The following is a 20,973-nucleotide window of genomic DNA, read 5'->3' as shown; positions in this document are numbered from 1 at the left end:
GTGGGTAGAAGAAAACTAGAGGGGGGGCCTCCCCCTTCCCCCACCATTCGCCATCCCATACCCGGTGCTGCACCCAGTGGGGTAAAAAGAAAATACGGCCATATCGGAAGAGTCAGTTGCGTTCTTTATGGTTACCCTGCCATTCCCCTCGGGCCTGCCCTGCCCTCCAGCTCAGCCACCACTGAAAATTGAAACACAAAACAGTAGAGCCGTACAAGCCTTCAAAGCCCACCAGGCCCAACCCCTCTTCTAATATGGCAGAAAAGCCGCACTTCTCCTGACTAGGTAGGGACGTCCTATGGCCCCACAAGAAGTGGAAGGTCATCGTGTTCGGTCTCAGCAGCACTCGTGGAGCAGAGGGAAATACCTGGCTGAGGAAATTCCCCACAGATGGGTCTTGAGCATCACAACCTTGTAGGTAATGACAAGGTCCACTTACGCCACCGGCTGAGCCACTCCTCACAGGCCAGCAACCATTTCTCCCAGTTCGCGTTCCCCACCTCAACCGCAACTGAATGCTAAAAGGCCCAGCCATCAACCTGCCCACTCTTGCAGCCCTCCTCTTCCGCCCTGACTGATAGGGAGGATTATTAAGCCTCCCTCCCTTAGGCCCTTCAGCATCCCTGGGGAAGACCAACACTGCCCAAGTGACTTTGGGCCAGTAGGTCAACCAATAGGGCTGCCTCCCAGGCCAGGCTGCAGCCCAGCTTCAGGACTGAGAGGATATGGAGCTCGCATCCCTACCTACAGGACTCCGGGCATGGCCAGGCTTCTGGCTCAAACGTCCCCTCTTGTGCTCAAGTCACAACAGCTAGCGGGCAAAAGACAGGCTTTCATGGCATTGGAGAAAGCAAGATAGAGCCTTGGAAGAGCCCTTCTATCTGCAGCAGGATTAGCCTGTGTAAGTGATTAATGAGGTGGATCTAGTTGTAGATTGTTATTCATTCCGCACCTTGACAATTCACACAGTCCCTTTCCTACTCAAATCCCCAGCACCTCGGTGATCCTGGTAGCAGGGGTTGGGTCCTGAGATTTTCAGGGTCCTTTTTACCCTCCACCTGGAGTGAACTCAGCTTTTCCCCCATCCCAGACAATCCATGAAATAACAACAGGAGCATAAAGAATGAGGGGAGGGAACATCTCACGGCCAGGGCTGGATGTGCCCAGGACCCCCTGCTTGTCCATTGTTTCCATGGAATTTGGCCCCCTGCTTTGCACAAGGGACAGAGAAAGATCTTGCTGTTCCTGTGTCTGTGCAAAGAAAATTGTGCTTCTGTATGAAAGAGAGGAGGGAAATGGCCCCATGGTGGGACAATATCCTCAGGATTAAGACCTAAGGACTCAGGCTGAGAACTGATAGAACTGCACTCATCTGGGATTTAACAAATTGTCTTCCATGGAGCAGGGCCAGATCCAGTGTTTTTGCCACCCCAAGTGGAAAAAAAAAAAAACGCTGCAATCAACTGCAGCTCTACCTCTGCTGCTTTTGGCCTCAAGTCCTTCCCTTTGAGAGGAAGGAAGCCTCCCCTTTCCATTGACCACCCCAGGCATCTGCTTGCTGCCCCTGAGGAAATCAGGGAAATACCATGGATTTATTAGGTGTAAGTGAAGAATAACTAAAGCAGTTTTGGTTTAAAGGTCATTTTTCCCTGACTGGGAATTGAACCCAGGCCTTGGCAGTGAAAGTGCCAAATCCTAACCACTAGACCACCAGGGAGGTGATGATGTTATTTTTCTTCTCACTTATGTTACACTTTCTTAGGCTACTTTCTAACCAATTTCTGAAGCTGCTCCATTGTCCATTCCCTGAGGGGCTAAGAGCAGAAAGTGCAGGAACCCCTGTACTCAGGGTCACAACCTGAGACCAACCCAAGCCACTGAAACAAACTCAAATGATGCTTCCTCCAGCAGGATCACAGAGACACACAAAAAAAACCCATGAGGAACAATCCTCCTCTGCCTTTATTTACCCCATTGCAACCCTCTCAGCAGCCAACTCTTATGGGAAGGACACTGAGCTGATAGGAGCTCTGACATAGAGACCAAGGGAGGGGTGTTGCACCCCCTCAGTGGGAGCTGATCACATTCTGACTCTGGAAGAGGAGGGAAAGGTGATGGCCACATGATGGGGCCAGTATGTACCACAACATGGTTCTTTTATGTGGGATGACTCTCAACACTGACTGATCTCCACTCCCTTGGATTTGAAGAGATGTTTAGTTTTGCACTTGGGAACCTGTAAGGCTGATGGAATGTTATGGATGGTGACACTACGATTAAAGGGTTATTTAATGTTGTAGAAATTGTTAAAAACACTTAGCTTCAACTGGAACTGCCTGTTATTAAAGGCTGGTTTCCCCACGTCAGTTCCATAAGCTCTGCTAGAAACACCCTGGATTCTCTCCTGCCTCGGTGGGAACTGGAGGGAATCGTCCCCTGCTGTGCTTGGCTCCAGGCTGGTTTTTCTGGGGAGGTGACGTGGAATTGATTTGTTTGCTGTTGAGAAGGGAGCCGGGCCAGTTCTCAGGGAACAAGAACTCCCAGAATCTTCCCAGCCCAGCCCAGGCTGCTGCCCTGTCCCAGCCTCTGTTCCCCTGGGGGCCCTGCGTGTTTGACTCTAGAGCAGGCCGGGAGCAGCAGCTGAGGCAGAGGACAGCCTGGGCCGGGCAGATAAGAAGGAGTTTAGCAAGCAAAAAAGTAAAATGGCAGGGGAGTATTACCATTGGTCTGTCTGCTTTGGGGCAGGGACAATAACACGTCCTGCTGCATTCAATATTTCAAAGGGAGGTTTAGGATTTTCATTCTTACACATGGTGCACAAAGCAGGACTCAACCTTTGCTGTAAACTAAACAAGCTGCCCACAGATTCTGGCAGCCACAATGAGCATTTGGGTGAGAGCTCAGACCTGCCCCGTCCCAGAGAGGAGGGGGTCATCTGTGTGGGGACTGGACCACTGACCTACCTGCTCCTAATTCCCAAACTTTCAGTAACTCTATTATCAGTGTCTGTGAGTGTAATTTAAACCTTAAGAAAAACCACACTGGGCTAGACCAAAGGCCCATCTAGCTCTGAAACTTCTCTTCTGACAGTAGCCAATAACAGGTACCCCAACATCCAGCCAACAAGGCACCACTGGGAGTTGAACCCAGAATCTCCTGTTTACAAAAAAGATGCTTTAACCAGCTACGCCATGGTGCCTGTGTGTGACTAAAGCACTCTGTCTGCCCACACCTGACTCCCTGCCATTGCCACCAGGGCCTGACAAGCTTTGCTTGTGTTTGGATTCTGCAAAGCAGAGGAGCAGGTGATGTTTTCCTTGCAAGCTGTGTGTGTGAGTGAATCTTTGGACAGGTCTGCACTACAAAGTTGTTTCAGCAGAATTATATTGCTCTGGTGTGTGAAAAACACACAATGCTACCTCGGTCGGCAGCTTGTGGCTGGTGCACACACTGCAATGCCATGTCTGGCGACAAAACTGCCCTGTTTTGCTGACAAAATAAAACGACTTCGATGAGAGGTGTAGAGCTTTTTGCAACAAACTTAAAGTGACAGAGTGTCAGTGTAGATGCTGCTGTTCATTATATCACCATAACTGGCCTCTGCCAGTATCCCACAATGCCCGCTGTGAACTCGCCTGCCCTGCATTCCTGCTACAGAGCCATGGGCCCCTCCCCTTTCATCGCTCTGGGAAGTTCTCACAGCTGAGCCTGCTGCTCTGCTCCGGCAGCCAGGAGCAAATCACCGCCGTGGATGCTGCTCTCTCCCGCCCTGCGAACACAGAGCAGGTGGTGGGAGTTTCCTTACAGTGTAGGGGGCCACTGGCATCCGAACTGTGACACGCCCAGGACATCCCTTCCCTCGAGGAGGCTCTTACCTTCTAAACAGGGATGGCTGTTTTCTAGTAAAATCACAAAAAGGGAAGGAGAAAACTTGAAAGAGGTTCCCCCTGGCGCTCACGTACATGAACCCGAATACTCTCTCTGTCCTCAAAGAGAGACCTGGAGAAGGAGACTTGCTGAAGCAAAGCCACAGGGGCCTCTGAGGTTTCCCTGGCCCCTTGCCCCTCACCCCTGTCCTGCCTGGCTGATGTCAGCATCTCTCTGTGAGGTCACCACCTCCCCACCACCTTTGACCAATAGTCTGAGGTCCTGCAAAAGGCCTTTGTGATGTCACTGCCACACCCCTCCCTTGCTGGGCCAATGTCCTGCCCCTGCCCAGGCACTTTGGAGGTTTGAGCTACTCCCTGTGGATCACCCCACTCAAGGAGCGTTCGTTCTAGGAAGCAAGCCGGATAGACAGGAAAACATCAGACGCTGTTTGGATGGACAGGGTGGGTCTCAGGGGAGGGGCAGAGAGGGTGGGTGGGGGGGAACTGAATGCAATGCTCCAGATGTGGCTTCACCAGTGCTGAATAGAGGGGAATAATCACTTCCCTCTATCTGCTTGCAATGCTCCTACTAATCCAGCGCAATATTACCAATATTGAATGCAGACACAGCAATATCTGATACATTGGTTCCTGTCCATTCAGGAGGTTATTTCCCACCTATTCATAAATAATGAAGATGCTTTAAGCGGAGGGAAGAGAACTGTCCCGTCCGTGCAGTTAACCCATCTCCCCGAGAGGTGGTAGCTGTCAGTGGGGGAAGCTATGTTGGTGGGTGTGCAAGCTGTGGTATCTACATGTGTATATAAAGTTTACTCAAACTCCATTTTTAAAACCCCTGTGGCCTGGGAATAGAAAAGGAGCTCGCTGAGGCAGAGCCCGTCCTTCAAAATCCTTAAGATCATTGACTTGCCACTGCAAATGTCATGGGGGTATAGCTCAGTAGTAGAGTGTTTGACTATAAATCAAGTGGGCCTTAGTTCAAATCCAAGTGTCCCAATTTCTTAAATAAAAATAATTCTGTTTCCTGTATGCTTAAGAGCTCCCCTAAATAGGGATCCCTGAAACAAATGGACACACTCAATGTTTGCCTGTGCAAATGCACAAAAACCTAGCAAACATGTCCCCCAGCTGAAATCAGTTCCAATCCTCTAAGTGTCTAGGTTTGTTTTCATCAACTAAACAAAGGCCCATGAAGACACATTTGCAGGTCCTTGGCCTCTATGGGCTACAATGTGCAGAAGAACAAGAACCACATCCACTTGGGAGGCATGGACTAGTCTGTATTACATTTGGTAAGTAAGTTGCCATTGGGACTGAAAAATCTACTGGGGGTGGACAGGAGCCTGTTACAAAAATAAAATAACCAAGATTTACCAAACTCCCTGTTACACATTCAATCCTCTCTTTGTGCACATGGCATCAACTGGGGCTCTAATAAATGGCAGCCTTCCTTTAACACAGATCGTTGTTCCTTGTAACTTTCAGATACATTCGAATGGCAGCTGTTCAGAGGTCATGTGCTGCTAGTTCATGAGCAGCAGCAGAGTCTCTGTACGTTTCCCAACTGTAGAGCTGGGTGTGTCTGCATCCAAGTAACTGCAGAGTCAGTGTAGTCCCAGGCAGTTAATTGCACAGTCTCACTTTCTGGTCTCATTGATCATTTGGGTAGAAACAGCAACGGTTTGGTGGGGTTTGGTTTTTTTCCCCTTCGTTTTCTCCTAAGTAATGTGTGATCTTGAGCATGTTAGTTTAAGTTCCCTGTGGGTCAGGAAAATTCCATCTCCTTGAAATAGCTGGGAAGTGACCTGTTTGTATCACCTAGAATAAAGGAGCTTTTGTAAAGCAGTTTCATCTTTAAATATGCTGGGATAAAAATAGTAAATAGTAAATTCCACAGCCAGACACCAGGCCAGGATCAATTGATGGGGCCAGGGTCAATTAATTACATGTAAGCAGAGTCAGGATGAGCCCCACCCTGACATCTGGTGGTAAATTATGGGGAGTGCGGAAAGTGTTGCATTGGTATTTCGGTTATTTGCATGGGCACTCCCACCCACTTAGCATACCGCAAAGCAGCATGGGATGGTTATTTTCACAGCTGTGGGAGCCCCAATTTTGTTGTTATTGGGGCAGGAGGAATGAAATGTTGTCACCCTGATTGGGTAAATGGGGAACTACAAAATTGTCTTGTGATGGGGGGTTTCATTGTCAGCTGGATAGCGCTTGCTAGATGGGGCACATGGGTTCCAAAACCCATTGAAAAGAGAGAGGCTGGGGACAGGTATCTGTACTTGGTGGTGCAGGCTCTTTGTGTGAGTCAGAAGCACCAGTTCTATCTATGCTTTTCTCCACTGTGGAATGTCAGAGTTAACTTTTGATTCTCTTAAGAATCTAGATGCAGGTTACTGAGCTGAATTCACTGGTACTGGGGCTCCCCTACTATGAGCTGAAATCACTGAAGAGCTGGACTTGCTGAGCTGAGTGCACTGTGCTAATGAGTGGAGCTGAAATCACTAAAGAGCTGGACTTGCTGAGCTGAGAGCACTGTGCTGATGAGTGGGGGAGCCTGAAGCAATACTGGCCGAGAAGAGTGGAGCAGTTTGTGCAGCCACCGGGTGAGTGGAGCTGAGCAGCTAGTGAGGATGGCTGGAGCAGATCACAGGACAGCTGGTGGACCAGAGCAGCTGGCAGAGTGGAGCAGCCCACAGAGTAAGCGGAGCTGAGCTGTTTGCGGGGACGACTAGTGGAAGCAGAACCCCACGAAGAGGCAGGGCAGCTGGCCCCGAACCACGTAAGGTGCCCCTTTCTACCTAGGCTGGGGAGCGGGACCTCTGCAAAGAGACTCTTGAACTCTGGGCTGCCTGACCCGGGACAGAGACTTTTGAATTGTGGGACTTTTGGGACTGTGGGTGATTTAGGGGGGTTGCTGGACTCAAGGGCCCAGAGAGAAGGACACGGCCCAAGTTGCTGGGGTGGGTCTTTGCTCACGGTTTGACCTATGAACTCCAGTTGAGGTATTTTCCAAATTTCATGCTTGTTGTTTATCTTATGTAATTAAACCTTTTCTGCTACACCAAGAGTCTGTGCTTGCGCGAGGGGAAGTATTGCCTCCTTGAGGCGCCCAGGGGTGTGTGTAAGATTTTCCCAGGTCACTGGGTGGGGGCTCGAGCTGGTCTGCATTACGTTGTGGGGAAGGGACCCCTAGGTATTGAACCTGGCCCTTGCTGCTATTGTTTCAGCCTGGCAGAGGGGTTACATTCATTTAATTCTTGTTAGGACAGAGAAAAAAATAAGTGATACTAAGTTTTTGGCTTAGTTAAATAAAATTCTGTGTTTAATTAACATAGTAAAAATATGTCCTGATTCTGCTAAATAACACCATAACATGAAATAAGAAGAGACAAATCTTGTCAGTGACGACTAATTTCGCAAATGATCTTCCCATTATTAATTTCCACACCGCCCCCTCTTGGAGGTCTGGGCACCTCCAGTGTCACTGCTCTGCATTCACCTTCCCCTTAGAATTGTTCTCGGACATTCCCAAATATGGAAAATTGTGCAGTTCACAATGTGAACAGTGACCCTGGCTCCTTCCTGCACCTGCTCTACATTGCTCCACAGCAGCTTCTCCCCCTGCAGAGTCACCCCAGCACGGCAGTGCAGCCGCCCAGGGTTTTGCAAACATTAATAATACAGAGTTTGGAGGAAAGGAAACATTTGAGAGTTGTGGAAATAGTAAAAGGCAACAGTTGTGGTGTTACAAGAAGGGCAGTTGTTGGTTTAATAATAAAACCCAGTTATATAAATGTAACTGTATGTGCAGCTCTGCGCACTCACGTTGGATGGAAGCTTAGTAATTAAATTATACAAGAGGGTCAGGTAAAGTGGCTGCTACCACCACTGTGTTTTGTCCGGATAAGCCTTTACAGCCATTCTGAGGGGAAATGGGCCCTTTGCCCACAGAAATGGTCTATAGGGGACGGCTGCAGGCAGCAGGCGGAGAGATAATCTCATCAAAATGATTTGACTCCTGGGTAATGTAAGCAAAATCACTAAAGGAATGTCAGGGGTTTCTATTGGCACTTAACTTGCCTGCCCCTGGCTGGCTCTGGTTGTACAAGATGGACGTGTAATCGGGGTACAGTTGTGTAAAAGAAAAATTATTGCAGTGCAAGGGATGTTAGACAAAACAAAATGTTTTGTGTAATTGTGTAAGGTTTTAAAAACCTAAAGTGAGACTTATGGTTTGTAACATAATGTTATGAAGGTTAAACTATGGAAGGAATGTGCATTTTCCCAGGACGTGTGCAGTGTATATTGGAGAAGGGGTAAAAGAAATGCAAACAAAACATGGTACTTAATTCAAACCCTATTAGGGCTCCAAAGGGAGCCACAATAGGTTGTGGTTTCTTTTTCAGATCTGTGTGTTTTGAAGCAGAAGATGAAAGTGGAAAGTAATCAGAACTCCGGTGGAAGTTGATTGTGTCCCTTTTAAGACAGTCTCTGAGCTGCTGATGGCTTTGGATCCAAAAGCAAGCCCGAAAGCAGGTGTGAATGCAAATGACCTAGCTGATGGGGGAAGGAGAGAACTGCCCATCAGTGGCAGCACAAAGGAGCTGCAACTAATAAATACATCTGGTCAGCAAACAAGCTACTGGAAGACTCAGATTGTGGCCCTCCAGGAAAGGGAGGTGAAAAAACAAGTCAAGCCTGAAAATAAGGGGGACAGGTTAACCCTAAGGAGTGTGTGTGTGTATGTACAGTGCTAAAGCTAAATCTAAAGTTGTCTCTCAGCTGTTACCTGAGGATAAACTTAAAGCTTGGTGCAGCAGAGAAACTATTGCAAACCGTGTCTGTTGTACAAGAGGGGAAACTGACCCGCGAGTGGGGTAATTCACTATCTGACTATAGAACAAAATAAGGACAGCCTGGAGGTAATTCTTCTGTTTTTCCTGCAATTAGCAAGGAAATTTGTAAAAGGAAGTGGTATTATTATTATTAAGCACTAATCTGTCCCCACCGGGGGTGTGTGTGGAAATTGTTTCTTTTGTTTTTTAGACGCTCTACAAGCAATCTGGTGCCAGCAAAAGACTAACCCATAATACCATGAATCTATGTTTTGTGTTGTTTGTCTGTGGTGTTAGTCTTGTTGTTAGCATTGTTGTGTTTCAATGAACAGAAAACCTCATGACATGGATGGGGATGGCTTCAAAAGGCTGACCTGGGGGAAGATGTGTGTGGACATTCAAAATGCTCGACTAGGAGGCCAGCACCTGTGTAATAGCTACCGTGGTATCTGGAAGTGAATCGGCAGCTGAGGTGGGCCCCACAAGCCCTATGGGAATAATGAGAAGGGGATTTGCTCGCTGGGAATCAATGGAGGGGTGTGTAAAATGGTGTAAATCCAGAGAAGATGTTTGAATGTGCCCCTCCCTGATGGCCGTGGAGGAGCACACCCAATGGCCCATGGCAAGGGGTGGACAATTGGGTGTACTGTGTATGAGGTGTTTTGCTGGAAATGTACATATTACTGGGGGCACAATTACCCCAGCCCCTAACCAAATTCCACACTACACGCTGCTCTCTGGGCTTTGGCACACAGATAGATCTGTGAATCTTACTGCTGTGAATAATCGAACCAGCGCATACAGCCTGATTCCACACCATGTGGTTAAGTTGGTTTGGACAATAACCCATTTCTCTGTGGACATTCAATGGACTTATGCTATGGACAAAAGCACGAAAACCTGCAGCGGCAGCGTATTGCAACTGCCAGCAACTGGACATGTTAAGGGCTTGACCCCGTCGAAGGAGGAGAGGAGGTGTTTCGGTGGTGGCCAGGATGTTGGACCATGCGGCTAGTGCTCAGGTCTCTCGGTGTTGCTGTGGATTATTACAGCGGCTGGTGTATTGCTAAGTATACTTGTGTTACGTTGCCTATGGAAATAACCTAGAAGTAATGGAGTAAGCCCCTCCCCCCTGTACTAGATAACCTGGACCCAACCTTCTCGGGCCCACTATAGTGGGAAGTCTGGATGCTAATTGGAACAGGTGTGACACACCCGTACGAGAGAAGGTGCAGGGCACTGTACTACGCACGGGGCAGTGGGACAAATGGAATAACAACACCTTCCACCTTGATGCCTGGCCCCTATCAGGAAATGTGTCACCATATGTCCTATGTTTTGCTAAGGGGGAGAATGGGAACAGGGACACAGGCAAGGCTCTGTGGCATCAGGGCTGGGATGGGGACACTGAGGAAGGAAACTGGAATCATTGATTGCTGGAAGTTCAATCCAATAAACATCTAATTGTTTGCACCTTTGGACTTTGGGTATTGCTGCTCTGTGTGTACGTGAGAAGGACCCGGTAATGGGAGGGTGAAGGGATAAACCCTCTAATACTAACTAACATCTAACACACATTTCAACCTCTTCTTTTCACACCGTTGCTCATTCTCAGGGGCTGCTTTGTCTCCAGACAGATCCATTCTCTTTCAGAACAGCCTTCCTCTTTCCGTCTGTTTTACTCACTGAGGTGTGGGAGTAAACACTCCTCTTCCCTCTAGTCTCAGTCAAACACTAGCATTAATTGTTTGCTACTGAGGGTTTAGAAAGCATTTGTCAAGATGCCATTTCTGGGGCATTTTCCCCAAGATCCAATATTTTGTGTTCAATCATCTCCCAGCTTTCTTGGTGAAAATAAGGCCAAGGTTTCCTTGCAATATAGAGGCAGTTTTTCACCCCAGATGGGACTTGAACCCACAATCTCTGACTTAGAAAGCCATTGCCTTGTCCATTAGGCCACTGGGGCCCTGTAAACAAATGGAAATTCAATCTTCTAAATGCATATTTCTCATATTAACTTGGAAGCCAAATAACCTCTTTCTGCACCTTACAGAAATGTCTGCATCCCCTGGCAGCGAGGCTACTGGGGAGGTTGCTTACAGAGCTGAGCACCACCTTTCTGCCAGCCATCTTTAGAGAAGAAGGCTCTTTTCCCTGACAGCCACACAGCGCTGCCTAGCATCCCGAGAGCCTCCCTCGTGTTCTCCCACAGCAGCCACCTGCTGGTGTGGGTGGGAAGAGGGGACCAGGAAGCAGTGCGGCCTCATTACGGGACAGGAGGCCCTCACCACCCCCAGGCCTGCCTCTTGCCTTCAGCCCAGGCAGCCAGAGGTGCCAGGGAGCTCCCTGGCAGGCCTCCGCCTCACCCAGGAAAAAAGGAAAAGGGGATGAATGAAGAAGTCAGGAAATAACAAGGAAATGAAGAGGTTTGTCAAATGGGTTTCTGCCCAATTTACCATCTTCTCAGCTACCGCTCAAAGTTAAAGACCTAAAGTCAACCTATCGGCATAAGTACAGATGGTTAGATGGGAATTAAAAGGAGCTGCTGTCATAAGTGTTAGGTGCCTGCAAGCAGCATGCAGACTGTTTAAAAACACCGCAATTAGAGGCTCAGATGAAACGTTTGCCCTAAATCAGAAACGACAATAGGACGACCAGCAGAACGCCACTCTAGGTAAACGTCCGAGTACTGGAGGCTGTTAGAGGCAAAAAGTCATTCCTCAAAATTTGGAAATCAGATCCTAGTGAGGATAATAGGAAGGTGCACAAACTCTGGCCTGTTAAGTTTCAAAGTGTAACAAGTCAGGCCAAGAAAGAATCTGAGAAGCAACGTGCTAAAGATACAAAAGCTGAGCATAAATCCGGTCAGTGCGACTCCTGGTCTGTCCCCGCAGAAAGGTGAACCCCCTCTGTGGCTGGAGTGAGCTCCTCTAAGCTGACTTCACCACAGACCTGTGCCAGGCAGTGCTCATTGTAAAAATGTTTCCTCTGATGGTTGGGAAAACGGGACCAGCGGTGCTCAGGCCGGCTGACACAATTAAAATCCCCCCCAACACCAAACACCATGCAGTCCAGAGGAAGGGAGCCTTTGATCTTCCCTCTCATGCCTTAACTGGGGACCATACACACTAATATAGCCGTAACCAGTGCCATGGAGCACAAAGCCCACCAGAAATGCCCTCCCTGGTCAGAGCTCCACCACCTTCTGTACTTGCACCATGAATGTGACTCCAGCCCCATCATTCTTCCCTGGCCAGGAGGCCCTTCCTCCAATCACCCTCTGCCTATTGAGCTACCCTAGAGTTATTAATGGGCATTTCCTGAACACCCACCATGGCTAAGTCCAGCTGCTCCAAGGCACTGAACATCAAGCACCTCCTCCTGGGCCCCCAAATCCCTTCTACCTTCTACACGGCCACTTTTACAGATGCCCCTTCCCTGGTACTGCCCTTGCTCAGCTGCGCAGAGGAGTTTTCATCCCCAGTCCCTGCCTGTCACTGCCCAGCAGCCCTCTGGCACCATTCCTGAGGGTCACCCTGCCTTGCTCTCTTCCTGCCATGTTGGGAAAGACAGCTCCCATCTCTCCTTGTTAAAGGTCAGGTGGGCCAACTAGGGGCAGAAGCCCATTCTATGTTTTCCTACAGCAGAGCCCAAGATCAGAGACTCACCTTCAGGGCCACCCAGAGGGGAGGCAAGTGGGGCAATTTGCCTCAGGCCCTGCAGGGGCCCCGTGAGAATACAGTATTGCCACTTTTTTTTAATGGAAGGGGCCCCCAAAATTGCTTTACCCCAGGGAAACCCTGCTCATCTTGGGTACAGGCACCACTGGGCTTCCAGAAAACAAGCTGCCCCTGCACAAAGAGGATGAAAGCACCTGCCAAAGCCTGGAATTGAACGAGGGACCTTTAGATCTTCAGTCTAACACTCTCCCAACTGAGCTACTTTGGCAACTGCATGGTAATATTTTGGCCTGTTGCTTCTCTGTCCTGGAGGTTTTTGCAGCAGTTGCACACAAAAAGCACGTCATTGGGAGCGGCCCATGAAGACAAGACTCACTTTTGCCTGCCTTGCTCAGCTTGACTTGCTGCCTCACCCCGTTCCTGCCCTAGTGCCCGGGTTGACCTGGTGGTGGAAGGGGACTGGGGGCCAGGGGTGCGGGGAGGAAGTTGAGCTGGACCCTGAGCTAGACTAGACCCTGGCGGTGAGAGTCTGGCCACCACTTGCCCCCCCACCCTGTTGTCCTGGCTTCCCCCACTGGGCGTCATTTCTGGAGGGAAGTGGGGCTTGTGCCTCCCCTCCCCGATTTTCACACTGCAGAGGAGTGCGAACAGGAAAACGAACGGCTGCTCCACACCCCCACCAGAGGAACCCGACGCCCTAAGCTGCTTCCCCTGCTCCCCCCCAGCTGTGCTACTGAGTGGAAGCGTCCTGTGCCCATAACACAGAGGTCGATTAATCAAAACCCTCTTCTGCCAGCACCGGGCCTCCTGCTTCTTACACTGGGCCTGCAAGCGAAGGGGCGGCTGGCACAGCGCCAAGAGTCTAACCTGTGAGGCAGGAGGTGGCTGACACCCGCAGCCTGCTGGGGAGCTCCCAGAAGTTATTAATGGACAGAGACTCCTCAGTGCCCTTAGTAACAAGGCTTTGGGGGTCACCGAGGCCAGTAAGGGGGTCACTATGTCAGCCCTATAACCCTGGGTGTCAGGTCACTGTGCAGCTTTGATCTAGAGCTCTGATCCCAACAACCGACCAGCAGCCCACAGCCTCCCCCTGGGTCTGCCCCACCTGGTCACTCCTTACAGGCCGACCTTACCCCCCTTCCAGCCCCGGATTCGCCCCCTAATCATCCTACTGCCACTCAGAGCCACAGCCGTGGAGGTGCTGAAGGAGGGAGGGGTGACTCTAGGGTGGGGTTCTTCTCTAAAGGTGGCTGGCAGAAAGGTGGTGCTCAGCTCTGTCAGGGACCTGCCCAGTAGCCTCGCTGCCAGGGGATGCAGACGTTTCTGTAAGGCCATTAAATGGAGTATTTGGCTTCTGAAGGAATGTGCAATTAAGAGAGGGAATTTCCATCCTTCTTTCTACTGTTTTTCAGGGCCCCAGTAGCCTAATGGATAAGGCATTGGCTTCCTCAGCCAGAGATTGTGGGTTCAAGTCCCATCTGAGGTGGAATAACTTCTTCTTTCTTGTATATTGCAACAAAGCCTTGGTGTTATTTTCCCCAAGGAAGCTGGGAGACTTTTGAACCCAAAGTACTGGATCTTGGGAGCAATCCCCCAGAAACAGCATCTTCCACTTGACAAATGCTTTCTAGACCCATCAGCAGCAAACAGTTAATACTAGTGTTTGTCTGAGAATAGAAGGAAGGGGAGTGTTTACTCCGACACCTCAGTGAGTGAAACAGACAGAAAGAACAAGGCTGTCCTGAAAGAGAATGGATCTGTCTGGAGACAAAGCAGAACCTGAGAATGAGCAACAGTGTGAAAAGAAGAACTTCAAATGTGTGTTAGGTGTTAGTTAGGTTGGTCTGACAAATTTCAAGAAAATACCAATGCTCGTAGACTGATGCAGACACTGGCTGCTTCTGATCTTTTACTGAGAATTCATTGAGAAATATTTCCCTTAACTATGTTATGGAATATTGGGTGGGCTATGAAGGCACCATTCCTCCTGCTTTCGCCCTTCGAGACATCACGGCTACATGGCATGCGGCCAGTGCTCACCTTCCAGTCAACTGCTAGAGAAGACAACACAGACAGGGATGGCAGCAGGGCAGACTGGAGCTCCACAGAGATGTTGGGACCAGGTCTCATCAATGGGGAGGTGGCCACCCCAGCATGCACAAGGCTGAGCCAGTAAGTGCGGCGTGTGCTCCATGGTGCCCCTACACCCTGCATGTGGTGGTGGAGGGCAGTTACTGAGTTCGGTCGGTTTGGGAAATTTACGGCTTGGCTACACTTGCAGAGGTAGAGCGCTGGGAGTTAAACCACAGCAGGGAAACTGCTGCCGTGTGTTCACACTGACAGCTGCAAGCGCACTGGAGTGGCCACATTAGCAGCTCTGGCAATGCCACAGAGAGCAGTGCAGTGTGTTAGCTATCCCAGTGTGCAAGTGGCTGCAACGTGCTTTTCAAATGGGGGACGGGGTTGGAGTGTGACAGGGAGTGTGTTGTGTGTATGTGGTGGGAGTGACCGTGTGTTTGGGGGGCTGAGAGTGTGTCAGCATGCTGTCTTGTGTGTTCAGACAGCAGCAGACCCCCACCTCCCCTCATACACACTCACAACAGCAGCAGCATTCCACACTAATGGTTGCTTTGTCCCGGAGCAGATAAGCAGCCGGCTGTCAGAAACGGAGCTTTGAAAGGCGATATCCGCATGCCTGCAGCCGATTTCAAAACAATGGCCAGAGTGGGCACTTGACTTCAGGGGATTATGGGACATTTCCTGAGGCCAAACACAGTGCAGTGATGCAACACGTCGCCCACACTGATGCCCGGGTATTTCAGCAGGGCTCAGCGAGCTTTATGCTTCTCATGGAGGTGGATTACCAGGAGCGCTCCAGCTGCAGAGCCCAGGTGCTCCATGTGCCTTGCGAGTGTGGACACCTCAGGAGTTAGGGCGCCCGGGGCTGCTTTAATGGGCTCTAACTTGCAAGTGTAGCCAAGCCCTTAGACTATGTCACTTGTGTGACTTACTTGTGCTATTGTAATAAATACAATAGACGTGCAATGGTCAGAAATTGCACCAGCAGAGAAGTATATTGAAGGGAAACCGTAAAGAAATTAAGCGTTTAAATGATCTTCCACATGTCCCGCATCCCACTAAAATAAATCCAACCCACAGGGCACGTGGGCAGAAGTATCGGTGTCAGGATGCTACATTGTTAGCACAGTAAATGAAGCTGCAAAATAAATGTTTAAATGACCTCACTCTGTTGTTTACAATCCTGTGTTAAGAGGTAATAGATACAGATAGACACCAGGCAGGGTCGTTTGAAGGATGAAGCCTTTATGCTTCCATCCCCCACCACTGTCAAGTTTTAGCAAATTAGCAAATAAGAACAACCTCAGCTCTCAGTAACTGGTGCAGGGAGCAAAGTCCTACAGGGAGCAGTTTCTGGCACTACATCTGTGCAGTTCTGCTCCCTGGCTCTTCTCGGGCTCCTGCTCTCTCCTTAGCTCCGCCACACTCTGGCCCAGGCAGTTCCAGCTCCCACGGAGGATGGGACCCCCTGGCCTGGTGACTCCCTCATTACACTGTCTGGCCTGTCAGTGCAGCTAACTTGGAGCTTTGGCCTCTCCCCATTGCCCCTGGGGACTGTCAGTCTCAGGGGCCTGATTTCCCATTGGCCCTTCCCCCTTCTATTGGTGCTGGGAACTAGCCAACCAAACCCCCCACTAAGTTTTAGTAAGGGGCCAACAGTCCCTTACATGAGCCGGCCCTGTGATGGTCACCACTGTGCAGAGAAAGCAGCCCAAGCTGGTCCCATGGTGTAACAGGCAGAACTCTGAATCTTGCAATCTGAGTTCAAATCTCAGTGGGACCTTGTGTTGGTTTGTAGTAAAGCCCTTGAGCTCACAGTGCTCAACTTCCCTGTCTCCAGCTGTGCAAGAGCCAATCTTTCTCCTCCTGCTGGGTGACTTGCCCACAGGAGCCAGGTCTTGGGTTGTGAATGGCCAAAATTGGTTGGGGCTCTAGAACTGGTTCCCGATGCCTGTGGTTGGGATTCTTGCTGCCTCACATGAGGCCCACAAGTTTGGCCATTTTGCTTGCAGCCACATGTTACCTCTTGCCCACCTGGCACTTGAAGGAAGGAGGGCCAGGGCCAGGCTTCACAGTCAGGGCTAGGCAGGAGGGAGGCAGAGTCCCAGACTGGAGCCCAGCACCTCTCCTCCTCTGGGCACCTAGAGCAGAGGGGGTTGGTGCTGACAGCTCCAAGGGAAGGCTTAAAAGCTACAGAGCAACCGAGGTCACGGCCAGAGGAGGGCAGGACCATGCCTATGCATGGCCAGCAAACAGCCACAAAGACACCCGGCCAGCCTGTGCCCTGCTATGCCAAACCCCCACTGAAGACGTGCTTAATCCACTTGCTGATCAGGAGGAAAACCTGTCAAAATCTGTGTGCAAGGAGAACACACTTGGCTCGGAAGGAGCGAGGAAAAAGAGCGAGTGAAAAAAATAATCACCAAGAGAGAGAGCGAAAAGAACGTGAAAGGCAGAGAAAGAAATAAAGGGAGAGAAAAAACATTAGAAAAAGAAGGAAAGAAAGGAAGAGCGTGAAAGGTAGAGGGGAAAAAAGAAAGCAAGAACATACAAGCTAGAGAAGGAAAGGAATGAAAAAGAACCAATGAACCACAAGCGCTAGTTGAAGCTGGAATGGGAGAGTCAGAGAAAGGACAGACTGACCCGTTAAGTAAGGTTGCACCCGATTCTCCATGTTGGGGGCACAGGCCCCCCATTTCCATCCTGGCCCTGCTTGGGGGGACAATCCATAGGTGCCTATTGGCACCCCCATGCTCTGAGCAGGGGGCAAGCCCCCCATACCCTCCACTTGGGACACGGGCTCTCCCCAATCCTGACCCCCTTCCCGCACGCTCCTGGGAATGGGGGGAAGGTGGGGAGAAGGCGTGTGCTGAGCAGCACCGTGGGTGTCTCTCTCTCTGGGGCGAAGGAAGAGGATATTTTTTGTACCAGAAGGAAAGAGCAGGGGGCGGGGGCGTTTGTGGAACCGGGGCGCACACCAGAGACAGGAACTGAACACAGCCCAGCGTGAGCCCAGTGCCAGTTGGAGCCCAGACGCCCGTACCTGGAGGACCATCTCCAGAACCTACCTTGATGGTGCTGTCCATCACTGCTCCCACGTGAAGCTTCCCACCTAGACCTCCCTGGACGAGGTGAGGTGGTGCATTGGCAAAGGGGGCTGTTTGAGCGGGGCTCTGTGTGTGTGTGTGTGTGTGTGTGTGTGTGTGTGTGTGTGTGTGTGTGTGTGTGTGTGTGTGTGTGTGTGTGTGTGTGTGTGTGTATAATTTTAGGAAGTGAAGTCACAAGCTGCTGGGGCTGGTTTCCTGTTGGTGTGAGCTTTTTCTTTTTTCCTCTCATCTTCTTGTTTTAGGGCTAGGGCTGGGTGGCTTCCTGCGCTGCCGTTGTCGAGGGCAGCGGCACAAGGGGCTCAGGGTGGAGAATCGGTGGGGGGGAAGGGTGCACGGGAGGTCACAGGGATAAGAATCACATTTAGCCCTTGCATGGCAATGGTGGTGCACTCATGCACTGCCACACCTTTTAGTATCATGACTGTTTATCTGTACAACAGCAGCACCTACAGAGACCGGGGCAGAATCAAGGCCCCCGTTGGGCCAGGCGCTGCCCAGATACAGCAAGAGACAGGCCATGCACCAGAGAGTTTACAGGCTCCACACCCAAAGAGTGGGAGGAAAAACAGAGGCCCAGTGTCACACAGCAGTACTGAGAATAAAACCCAGGACTCCTGGCTCCTCCTGCTCTAACCACTAGACCCCACACTGCTCCCAGAGTTGGGGACAGAACCCAGGAGCCCTGACTCCCCAAAAGGGCGGGAGTGGGGTCTAGTGGTTAGAGGAAAAGATGATAGATGTCAGGACTCCTGGGTTCCAGTCCCAGCGCTGGGGTTAGAGTGGAGTCTCATAGCTTAGCACAGGTGGGGCTGGGAGCCAGGACTCCTGGGTTCTTCCCATCCCCCCCAAACCATCTTGCACAGCAGGAGGGGGCTGGGCAGGAAGCAGTGATGGGGTGAAAACTACCAAGAAATGCAAACCCTTGAAGGAGCCTGTGCCAGACGATCCAGCACGAGGGGGAGAGGATGTGTGGTTGGGGGGAGGAAAAGCCTTGGGCTGCACTGGGGGAGTGCACAGCAGGGGTCCACCCCAAAAACCTGCAGCAAAGGGATGGACAGGTGGGGTGGTTGGATAGAAGAGGCTGCGAGCCTAAAATCTAAAAGGGGAGTGTGGGGTCTAGTGGTCAGAGCGGGGCAGGGGGGTTGGTGGTCAGAATTCCTGGGTTCTATCTCCAGCCCTGGGAGCCAGTGGTCAGAGTGTGAGTCGCGGGGGGAGCCAGGATTCCTGGGTTCTCTACCTGGTTCTGACGCTCTCTTGTGCAATCCCTCGGCAGTTACCCAACTCGCCAGCGTGTGGGAGCGAGGGGCTGGGGACGGGTTGTGACACGGCCCAGAGTCCCGTACTGCCCCTTTGTTACCCAACCCGGGGCAGGGTGGGGGATGGCCTGGGAGCCCCGCTAAGAAAGGCGCTTCCGGTGGTTTTGTGTGTGGTCACACTGCCCCCTGCTGGATAGACCCCCTCTAGGTCAGAACCAGTCTCAGCCGGGTCAGACCCTGGGAGCCCAGCCCCCTCTGTCACCACGGCCATGTCTATTGGTCTCCTGGAAAGGTCCATTCTCATTGGTAGCTGTCCAGTGGCAGTGAGTTCCACAGGCCTCGGCACAGGCTGTGTGGGGCAGGAGGTCCTTGTGTTGGGAGCATTGGGAGTGAACTGTGTGCATTTGTGTCTCTGAGCACAATTGTGAATATTCTGGTGTGTGTGTGATTGTGAGTGTGGCTGGGGGTGTGATTGTTTCTCTCTTTGGGGGTTGGGATAGCATGCCCCTCTGGGTGTGTTGTGTGTGAGTGTTCTTGGGATTGCGTGAGTCCCTTTGTGCATCAGTGTGTGTGTGTGTGTGTCACTTGTTGCAGGATACAAAAGCCTGCAAAGCCAACACACACACACACTCACACAGAGCAGGGCTCAGCCCCACCAGCAGGGGGCAGCAGGGACACACACGTCTCTCCTGGGCCAGCTTGGACAATTTCCCATCACGACCCGGCACAGTGCTGGTGCCCCCACACGGGGGTGGGCAGTGACCGGGCGGGCAGGGGGCAGATGTGCTGGATTCAGAAGGAATCACTTTGGGAAAATCAGTCAAGGCCCTTAGCGGAGCTGGGACACTGACCCAGTGACCCCTGCACCACCCTGGGAGGGGAGTGGGGTCGAGTGGTCAGAGCAGGGATGGGGTTGGGCACCCGGACCCCTGGGTTCTATCCCTGGCTCTGGGAGTGGAGGGGGTCTAGAGCAGGGGGAGTGGGAGCCAGGACTCCTGGGTTCCATAGGGGAGACTTTTTCCTGGCCTTCCCTCCCTAGAGATCCCAGCCCAGCCAGCCCCGTAGTGGAGAGTGTGTGGGAGTGGGGGAAGTTGCTCTCCCACTTCAGAAACATGATTCAACCCCCGCCCCCATTGGCTGTGACATCATGGAACCTTCCCCTCCCCCCACCAGAAAGTAGAAGCCCCGCCCCCCCAGAAAAGGGGGGGGCCCTAATCGCACCCACATCACACCCACTCATAGTTGCAAAGAAACCTCACAGCCACCCTGCCCCCTGCTAGGACCGGATCTGCTGCTCCCACTGCTTTCCTTATCACCAGGAGTTGCTCCCCGCCAAGCACCACACCCCAGTCACACGCCTTTGGTCACTATGTAGCTCAGTAGCAATCACTGCCCCGAAGTGACTCCGGTGCAGGCACCCACAGCACGAACTCCCCACACCGGATTCTGTCCACACGCAGAGAATTCTCTCCGCCGGGCTCCTTCGGTTCCTCTCGCTGCTCTCCGTCCTGCCGCCAGACACTGCTCATCTGCATAGCCCCGCCCATGCACACGTGACCCCTTCTGTCGTTTTGGTCTCCAGTGGATGAGTTGCCTGCGGGGAGTGGGCACGTCACCTTACGTCACAGCCCCAGCGCACGTCACAGCCGCCGGGCGGGGATTGTCTGTGAGCCCCGCGCTGGGGGCGGGGCTTCAGGGAGAGACCCAGCCCCATAGACAGACTGGGGCAGGGAGATATTGGGGGGAGGGATGAGGGGATGGGGGGCGGGAAAGGGAGAGACCCACCCCCATAGACCTGTAGGGGCAGAGGATCTTGGAGTCAGGAGGGGAGAAGGGAGATTGGCAGAGACCCAGCCTGGGGTGAAGGGAGACATGTCGGGGGGGGGGTGTGTGTGAAATGTTGGTCCAGGGAAACTGAGTCACTCCCAGGACATGCTGTGCAGGGGGGAGCACAGGGGCAGGGAGAGATACCCAGCCCCACAGAGCCCCAGAGGGATATTGGGGGCAGGGGAGGGGATGGAGGGAGGAGAGACCCAGCCTCATACACCCCTAGAGGCAGCAGGATATGGGGGGTAGCAGAGGGGATGGCAGAGGAGACACCCATCTCCATAGAC

General features: G+C 51.6%; 1 protein-coding gene and 3 non-coding genes across 4 annotated transcripts in view; 1 reads left to right on the top strand and 3 right to left on the bottom strand.

Moving 5' to 3' along the window:
• Positions 1–20,973, bottom strand: part of LOC120375640 (zinc finger protein 850-like) — a gene marked incomplete at its 3' end in the record, with an annotated part of 811,498 nt that overhangs the window by 581,570 nt on the left and 208,955 nt on the right. The window lies entirely within an intron of this gene.
• TRNAE-UUC lies at positions 1,646–1,717 on the bottom strand. The gene has a single exon. It is a non-coding gene; the product is annotated as a tRNA-Glu (tRNA).
• Positions 4,815–4,887, top strand: TRNAY-AUA. Its single transcript has one exon. It is a non-coding gene; the product is annotated as a tRNA-Tyr (tRNA).
• On the bottom strand, positions 10,631–10,703 carry TRNAR-UCU. Its single transcript has one exon. It is a non-coding gene; the product is annotated as a tRNA-Arg (tRNA).

Source organism: Mauremys reevesii, linkage group 12 (assembly GCF_016161935.1).
Source record: "Mauremys reevesii isolate NIE-2019 linkage group 12, ASM1616193v1, whole genome shotgun sequence".
NCBI classification, from domain to species: Eukaryota; Metazoa; Chordata; order Testudines; family Geoemydidae; genus Mauremys; species Mauremys reevesii.
Note: the sequence above shows the minus strand (reverse complement) of the source record. Positions and strands in the feature narration are given on the sequence as shown.